This window comes from Periplaneta americana, chromosome 17, assembly GCF_040183065.1.
Source record: "Periplaneta americana isolate PAMFEO1 chromosome 17, P.americana_PAMFEO1_priV1, whole genome shotgun sequence".
NCBI lineage: Eukaryota > Metazoa > Arthropoda > Insecta > Blattodea > Blattidae > Periplaneta > Periplaneta americana.
In genome coordinates, this window is record NC_091133.1 from 44,139,226 (window position 1) to 44,149,762 (window position 10,537).

Below are 10,537 nucleotides of genomic sequence, written 5' to 3' on the forward strand. Positions count from 1 at the left end.
GAAGGAGATGATGCTACTGACTATCTTACTAACGTTCGACTAATTGTCTTTGAACTTAGTGAAACTCCTTGTTATTAAAAAGGTTCACCGGTAATCTATATTTGTAAAATCTATACTAAGCGTTTGTATTTCATTTTATTGCTGTTTATATCAACTGGCACATTAAAAAGCTACTGACAGCAGAAGATAAATGTTTTCTTTATCGCTAGTTTCTACTCTACAAAACACACAATGGGACAATCTGCATTGTGTCACTCCCCCCCGACTTCATAATACAAACTATCATTCCTTAATTTAATTAATTATTAGTTGAAAATATTGAAAGAATGACATTAAAATATACTGAAACATGTAATTGTCAAACATCTGTGTCACTGTATTTGATATACATTTATGTACTTTATTTAATATTTTATTTTCTTGTGTGTACAACTTGGGGAGGTGCAGGTATAAGAGGTAACAGCTACTGGTCTGTTACAGGACGGACTCAGGGACAGTAGAAGGGGAAAGAAATACATTAGCATCCTCTCAACTTGTATGAAATGTCGTATAGGTTCTGTAAATCGCTGTGTGATTGTGTCTAATCGTTCCAGCTTGACCAGTGTGTATAGAAACTGTACTAGCAGATTGTTATTGTTTTGGCCGCCTTCGTTACATTGCCCTCAGTGTTTTTAAACTGACTATTACACTCTTACTACGTCATACTACTTTTGACCAATAAACGGTACGAAAGGACGTATTTCAACCAATCATGGCTGCTTATCGCACAATTTTATCGCGTCCCTAGCATTTGTTTAATTTTATCGCGTCCTTAGCATTTGTTTAATTTTATCGCGTCCCTAGCATTTGTTTCTTTGTTTGCCAACATTTCAAACTGCACTGGTCTGGACGTCAAAAAAAAAAAAAAAATATATATATATATATATATATATATATATATATATATATATATATATATATATATATATATAAAATTACAAACCACACCAGTCGATGCACAGCAGTTTCAAATATGACTCGCATTGGCATTTAAGAACAAGAATTAATAAAAATCACTGATCATACCTATGCATCTTCTGAAATCCGATTTACAAATAAATGAAGAGCACCATTCGGAAATCCTGAATAAGTTGAATACACCATGTAGGCCTAAATCAACGCGTTCCACTTCTATTACGCACACGTCCAATATAACATCAATTGAACCACCAACCACATTCAAATTTGAAAATTGTACATTCAATAATTATTCCTTTTAAAATTATTCGTGTTTATTTTTTATGTCATCGTCGTTAATTAAAACTTTTCTAACACTTGTGTATATTAGTTAGGTTATGTTATAGCTTCTGCTATATGATATTATGGATAGTCACGTATCAGAGATTGTTTAATATTAAGATTTATTGAAAATCATCTGTCAAGTGACGTTGATTACTGGGATTCGGATAATTGAAGTGGAATGTTGCATTTTAATAAAAATGAAACTGAATCAACAAAGCCTTCTTGACTAGTAACATTGCTATCGTGTATAATAGATCGAGAACTTCTCGACAAGAAGGCATTGCTCACTACTGCCATCTAGCATGCATCTAGCGTAATATTTGTAATGTTGAGATGGTACAATAATACATTTGAAGACAGTTGTATTTTCGTAAGTCAATTAATATTTTATTGTATTGGAGTACTTCGTTACTTCTAATCTTTATATACTTTCTTCTAATCGTGTAATAGTCAATTAAATCCCACTCGAGTTTTGATTTTCTCTAGATAAATCAAAACGACTCGTGAGATTACTGTTGATAAATCGGATCAAGACTCCTATTTATTTATTTTCAGGTTTATTGAGTGGTGATAGTTTACTATGCTTCATTTCATCTGGGCACATCTCAAAACATTTGTCTTCTGCATTTACACGGTTGGCCAGGCTTCCTATCTGGAATATTTTTGTCACTCTAAAATAAGACATACCTGCTGTCTTCCTTCATTTTATAGCACTACGTGTCCACATGTTTCCCTTCCCTCATCTTTCCTTATCATTTCCAGTAGGAGTGGTTTCTTCAGCACTGTAAGATGGATTATATTCACTTTCTGAAACACTAATATCGGAATTAACTTTTAAGTCGTCCATATTTATAAGAATAGAGTATCAAGCAAGCTAAACGAAAACAGATTGCTGTTCCAGCCGGTACAGTGTAGGCCTACCTTACTGCAAAGCGCAGCTCCATGGAAAAATTTTGAATTATATAGGATGAACCGTGAAATGTAATTAATATTCACTTTTTGAGATAATTAAAAAAAATAGTTTAATAGAATTTTGCTCGTTTATGCTTTCTTTTCGAGATATAAAATGTTTTATATGAAATATTTCATAGCGTGTTTTGGAAAAGCCATTGATTATATTCCCAATATGCTAAGTAAGTTTAAAAGAGTAGTGTATTATGATAACATATGTTAGAAGTAACTTTAGTTTTGTACTTTAAATGTACAAAAATTTGATCCGAAGAAATTTAAAATGTTCATTCTGAAAAGAAATGTTAAAATGTTACATTTATTTGTATCACATTTGTACACATTTCAAAGGACAAAATTAAATTCCATAACACACTGTTTTCTTAAATTGATTAAACACTTTGGGAATTAAAGCAATTACTTTCCAAAAACACGCTATGAAATGTTTAATACAAAGAAAATTTATTTCGAAAAGAATAAAAAAACGAGCAAAATTTTATCAGACTTTTTTGTTTGAAATATCTCAAAGAATAACCCCCTCAAATTAATGACATTACTTACGGTTCACCCTGTATTTAGAGTTGAAAGCTGTGAGCTCCAGAAACTACCTCCTTTCGCAACTAAATGATGGAGAGCTAAGCTCCAGTTCTACTGTAACTTACTACCAAATCCTCGGAATCCAACCGTTCTTGCACTAAAATATAATGTATATTTTTTAACGTATGGAATAAGCAAAACATTAATTTGACAAAAAAAGTGAGCCACACTCTCATTGCAGGGAACAGCTCAATTGCACTTGTTACTGATATGGCTGTTAGTAAGATTTTCAAATAATTTTATTTCCGAAGTTACGTAATTTCAATTTCTAACTTCATTAAGAGTTTTACTAATTCTCCGCTGTTGAAGTCTTTACAGTGATTACGTAACGATGTCTACGATTCTGCATTATTATTATTATTATTATTATTATTATTATTATTATTATTTTATTAGTTGTAGTAGTAGGTCTAGTAGAAGAAGAAGAATAAGAAGCTGTAGCTGTAGTAGTAGTAGTAGCTCAACATAAATGGGACTTGTTATTAGCATTACATACACAGGGGTCCTAAGAGACAATAAAGGTGAAAACACAAGACAAAAGATATGTAATGAGGTTCAATGTAAAAAGCTAAGTATCGAGTTTTGCTCTTAGAAATTTTATCCGTGTCTACAGATTTGTGGTTGTAAAGAATGGTTAGAAATAATATTAATATGGCTGACGGCCAAGCTGCTTTAATACAGTTATTACTATAATATTGCGAAAAAGAGTGTGTACTGAATCGTAGCATTAAATTTAAAGGATCTATCTTGTTTACTTACCAAAGTTTTCCTCTCTTGCTTCCTTACTGCTAGAGTATAGCAGCAAGATTGCATTTGAGTGATGGCGAGTTAAATGAAGCTTGAGTAGGGAAGGTGCTGCTAGTTATGAGATAGAGTCAATATGCTCTGCAATCCATCAAAGTTTTACAGCTGCTGGCTTCTAGATAACGCAACGTGACTTTTAATTTATCTTTTACACGCATATTTTCATTTTAACAATATCTGAACTAGGCCTGTATACAGTATTCTCTTCTGAGATACAAACCATTTGAGACGGTTAAGCATTCGGCTTATTTCTAGCCCGGAAAGTTAATTCAGTATTTTCCAAATTTAGTGGCGTCATGCAGTGTATAGTTATTTATAACCAATCTTGTAAAATCGAATTAGGCCTATTATAATAACTACAATAATTGGGTCTGTTGTTCCATTTTATGTATTGTGGTAATTTTAAACGACGTGATTAGAGGATAGTCACTTGTCCTTGCTGGTATAGTGGTTAACGTGTTTCCTTCTAAAATATCTCTTGTTGAAATATGACCAAGGACAGGTCGTTTGGACGTGACACCATAGGCGTGGTTGTTCCTGTATCGTCAGAATAATGTTTATAGTATTTTATGCTTATCCTACGTCATACTGACTCAACGCTTTAGTATGTACTCGTTTTATGTCGATTGAGAGATTACAAAATATGTCGATCAATAGATAAACGTGAAGATGGGTTAGGTGCACAGACGAGTGAAGAAATACATAATTGGATGAATTAATTTACAGGGTGATTCACGAAGATTTACCGTCCTTTACGGAGCTTATTTCCGAAGGCATTTTGAGCAAAATATGTCATATAAACTTAGTTCCTATCCTCAATATTTTCAGAGTTACACTAATTTAAATTTGTTTGTAAAATACATTTTTTCTTTACATCTGAAGGTAAAAGAATAATAGAAATATAGAATGAACCATTCATACGTATCATTTCCTTAATTATCAAGTATTATGAAGCTAAAAATATGCTGTGAACTCCTTAGTTGCTTCTTCAGACATATTTTTCTATTTTTAACTAGAAAATTACATTATTATTACGCAGTTATCACAACAATTATTACAAATTACACCACTTCCACCGACTTAATTATTTGCAGTTCAATTTTACATTCTAATTTACAGTCTTGGAGAGCTTACAACACATTTTAAAAAATGTCGCCGTCCGCTTCAGTACACTTGGCCGCACGCTTGTGAACGGCGCTCATCGCTCTACGTAGATAGGTAGGTAGGTAGATAAGTGCATTTATTGATGCATGATAAATTATACAAACTCCTGTATACAAGATCCTTCGCACGAGCCCGTACGGCCATTCGTGCTGTAACTATGCACAGTTTGAATCTTCAAAGAAAACAAAAATAATACTACTAATAATAAAATAGTAAAACAACAGTTATTATTATTACTACCGTTATCATTAATTATCACAATTACAACTAATCTAACTTGAAACCAAATTTCACAAAAATAATAAAAAAAAATAAAATAAACGTAAGATATGAGGAGAGAGAAAAAAACACAGTGAAAAAAAAATATATATAAACAATTCAATTCCTTATTGAGACTGCACGAAATAATCCAACTAATAAATATAAAGGTACCGGTAATACATAAAAAAAACATACACACGCGATAAAATACAAATAGAAAAAAAAAGACACAATAAATACAAAAATAACATTATCCACTAATTACTTCATCATTCCAACACTAATTAATAAATACGGCTATAATTGATTTCCGTAGCGCTCGCGCTGGCTGCTGACTGCACGCTGACGAAGATCACGCGTTCACAGCAATGCATTCCAATAACGAAACGTAACTCTGTAAATATTGAGAATAGGACCCATGTTTATGACTTTTTTGCTCAGATATCTTCGGGAATAAGTTCCGTAAAGGACGGTAAGTCCTCGTGAATCACCCTGTATAGATAAATAAGTGTATAGCTAGGTGGAAAGTTCCGTGGATAGATTGATAGGTAAGTAATAGTATAGGTTGTCCGAAGAGTGTCCATACTAGAGAGCTGCATAATAGGGATTACAGCCGATTTTCACTCTACCGGCAGAGAGCATCCGTCAAGGTAGAGCATCCGACCGAATGTTCGAATTTCAATCGGTTGCCCCTGATGTTTTCCAGGCTAGACAGAACACTGACTTTTCAGAGTATGCAAACGGAGTAACAGTTCAAGGAAATTTACCATGTTTATTTTTAAAAATGTATTGGCTTAATATAGGTCTACAATTGACTACATAATTTATTACACTTATCCTCATAATTTAGCCTATATTATATCAATAAACCATGTATTGTGAGTCCCTAACACCATAGCATGGCGCGTCCTCAGGTTGCGGATCGAGGAGACGGCCTCCAGATATGGAGGGTAGTTGTGAATATATTGAATAAGAAGTCGCGGACAGCCGATGGGGATGGTCCTCCAGCTTGGGTGTTGGGCGAAGGGCTAACAACCCATCACCGTAAAAAACAGCTTGTTACGAAACTTTCAAATAAGCCTCGAATGGGACTGATTCTGTGGCACGGCCACAGCTAAGGAATAAAGTTTTCAGATTTGGTACTTGGAATGTTACAAGTCTATATAGAACAGGAGGGGTAACATTAGTAGCAAAAGAAGTAGTTAGATATAGAATAGACTTTGTGGGAGTACAGGAGGTTAGGTTAGATGGGAAGGGCATAACACAAATAGGAGATTACTTGTTGTATTATGGGGAAGGAAACGATAATCACCAATTTACTTGAAGCAAGTAAAGAAATAGGTTTGGAAGTAAATCCCGAAAAGGCAAAGTATATGATTATGTCTCGTGACGAGAATATTGTACGAAATGGAAATATAAAAACTGGAAATTTATCCCTTGAAGAGGTAGAAAAATTCAAATACCTAGGAGCAAAAGTAACAAATATAAATGATACTCTGGAGGAAATTAATCACAGAATAAATATGAGAAGCTATTATCATCCAGTCTTTTGTCCAAAAATCTGGAAGTTAGAATTTACAAAACAGTTATATTACCGGTTGTTCTTTATGGTTGTAAAACTTGGACTTTCACTTCGAGAGAGGAACATGGGTTAAGGGTGTTTGAGAATAAGATGCTTAGGAAAATATTTGGGGCTAAGAGGGATGAAGTTACAGAAGAATAGAGAAAGTTACACAACACAGAAATGCACGCATTGTATTCTTCACCTGACATAATTAGGAACATTAAATCCAGACGTTTGTTAAGTGCAGAGCATGTAGCACGTATAGAGTGTTAGTTGGGAAGCCGGAGGGAAAAAGACCTTTGGGGAGACCGAGACGTAGATGGGAAGATAATATTAAACTGGATTTGAGGAAGGTGGGATATCATGATAGAGACTAGATTAATCTCGCCCATGATAGGGAGCAATGGCGGGCTTATGTGAGGGCGGCAATGAACCTCCGGGTTCCTTAAAAGCCAGTAAGTATACATAGTATAGTGTAGTAGGGTATTATATGAACAAATATACATCGGTAATAACAAAGGAAATAAGTGTAATGCATAGTATGTAATCTGGTGTGTAAAGAAATGCTAGAATAGAATAAATTACAATTACTTACTAAATAGAAGAGGAAATAAGTACATACATTCTATTGCAACATATAAATTACCCTTTAAACTCAAAATGCATATCTCTACAACAGTAGTTGTTAATGTATTTTAATTACTCTAAGCAGATGCATTATTTCATTAATAAATCATTTTTCAGAAGACGAATGAATGAACCAATCAGTGAATCAATGAATCAATGGATGAATGAATGAGTCTATGGATGGATCAATGGATGGATGTATAATTGACTGTAGTTAGAGGAGAAGAATTATCAATTAATTAATAGGTCTACACGATGATAATCGCGTCCTTGCAAGGGCTCTTGGATCTTCTGCAGGGCTCAATGTAGTCTGCCTTTGGAGTCCACCCAAAGAAAGTGAGAAACAAGTCGAATATTAGATAAAACGAGCCCTGAAACACTCAGCGAGACGGAAGAGCTTTGCATACAGACTAGAGTGTCAGGCATTGAATAGCATTATATAATTTCCGTTTTTCGTAACCGGTTGTGCACGACTCTAGTCCATATATAGAAAGTGTCAATTGAAAATAAAAATATCACATAATTTGTTCAGTGTGGCCAGCCCGCTCCCCAGATTTCTCTCCTCTAGTTTTTTACCTGAGAGTTCTTCTTAAGTCGCAATCCTACTAGGAGGAATATTAGGACTCCTAGCGTCTGGCAGCTCGTATAGTCGACGTCTGTCATGTGATGACGGACATGTTGGCAGCGTTTGCATCGGAGCAGGTTAGAAAGCATTCATTGGCCTGTGCCTGACACTCGATGGCCGCCATATTGAGCGCATTATGTGACATTTCCACTTTGGACTGACATTCCCTGTGTATGGAGACTTTTGGAAAATTCTTTATATGTAGCTTTGTGTAGGGATAAATAAGAGGATACAGTATATGAATAAGTATGAATAAGTATGATTTCAGACTTTCACGGTACCCAACGTGATGGTGCGAACTTAAAGAATTTTTTCATCGTGTCATAGATTAGAGAATGGATGATGATATAAGTACCTAGATGAGTTTATTAATGGTGTATGGATGCGAGCTTGGATAGATATATGGACCCACATTATGTATGCCCCTTTGGTAGTCCTGTATTGAGTATGGAATTCAACTAAAGCCTACATATATTAGAGTGACTTAATATATAAAGTAATGACAATAACACTGCACTACAGGTTAGAAATCCACTCGCTCACTGACTATCGCACCGGACACGTAGCACCACAGTTCAGCACTTGCTGTAACCAGACGATACAAATAACAATTAAAGAGTTCAGAGTCATAGCGGGCCAAGCGCCATTAATAAAAAACGGAGAAAGCAATGGTTAAAGTTAATGAAATATAATTTAATGAAAATTGACATAGTATTTAATTTTAATGTGCATACTTTATCTTACTTCCTATATGTTTCGTTAAATTAGGGTAATCACTTAATTTTAACTCTTGTTTTCTCCGTTTTTAATAAAAGGCGCTTGGCCCACTATGGCTCTGAACCCTTCGAGCCATATTCATAGACATTTTTAGCGCGGGCTTCCGGTGGATGATCAGCGAACTAACGTTTTTCGTATTCATAAACTAGTGTTAGCGATATGATATGATATGAATCCTGTACAAGTAATCACTCTATAGCCGGGGCTAGTTTAGCACGCTCGTAGCGTGGGCTAGCGAAATGTCTATGCATAGCACCCTAAAATTCTAACGCCATTCCCTCTGACGTCATGTACAATACTCGAGTCAAATATACGCTGGTATCGTGTTTACGAAGGAATTGTTTCATCTTTATTTATAATGAGACATGATAATTTTATTGTTTTTATTATTTATATTTAATATTATTGTTTTAAACGCAGGACTGGTGTAAATGATAGGTAGTATATGTAAATATATATATATATATATATATATATGAATAAATGGTTAGATGATTGCATGGATGAATGGATTCATCTCTAAACGTATCTAGAATGATATAGGCTGTGACACGTTAGTCTATTACGTAAGGGAATGGATAAATGGATGAATAGATACATACACAGATACATGGCAATATTAGTGAAATATTACTCTTTTGTCTGGATATACAGCTTCCTAATTCTGTCATACCTCCTACTTTCTCATTAAGGACTTATTAAACGTTGAAAGATTCTTTTCAAACATTTTAAAAAAGCTAAAAAAAATACCTTCAAGTGCAGCAGAAATGTAATCGCTTGCTTTATCCGTAAAAGTAGACCATTACAACATGTTGAAAGCTTTGAGTAGGAAAGGCGAGAAGATTACAACATTTTCAAAGCAAGCTATGCTACGATGATGCCTGGCAGTTTTGCTCTGCGGTGTAGTGAATGAGATCAATGGACGAAGCACAGTCTGGGATCAAATACTGGCACTTCAACGAGGTCCGTCGCCAGTCGTGTAATCCTGGCGAGAAGCAGGATCCACTAAATCTACTTCCGTTCAAGGGAGGGCATAGTCACTTCGTAATGCGCTTTCACGTGCATTGCGCCCTCTTCTTACATAACGCTATACGTGGCTTGGTCTAGTGCTTGTGGTAGTAATACATTTGTGGATTTGTGGTAACGAATGAATGGGGACTATTATGCTACATTAATGTAATGATTTCTGTTGCATCCATTCTGAAGCTAAACTTGGAGATACATTTTAAAACTGATAACATTTTTAAAGGTCCTCTATTTTTGGCGTGTGTTTCTGAGGTCCACTTTGCTACTCCGTTGATACGAATTATGCCTGGTATACCTCTATGCAATTGACATATGTTTGTTTCTCAAAGCATAAATGTTTTTATCTTTCGTTAATTTTATTTTGGTTCTTTTTGTTTCAGATTGCATGCATTTACTACCGACTTTCTAGCATGTTCTGCTAGTAAGAAGATCCCAAGGTGAATGTGAGTTACAACTTTGTTTTTAAATATAAACCTGATTCATGTAGTCCAGTACGACGTGGAACATTTACGAACAGTGAAATATATTTTCATGAGATACCAAATAAGAAGTTTCTTCTGTTTAAATTGGTGTATATATTCATTGTAAACGTTATTATGTAGAATATAGGTAGACAGCAGAGGACATTAGAGGATAATTGTAAAATGAAATTTTGATAAGGGATTAGCGCAATAAATGAGAACATTAATTCTTTGTATACACACAAATTGAATAACTTTTTAGTGTATACTAGCCGTACCCGTGCGCTCCGCTGCACCCGTTAGAAATAAATATAAAGTAATTACATAATTAAAATAGGACATTTGATTCAGGGAACATTCGTGTTTGATAGAAGGACATATCGTTTATTATGTTACTTAATT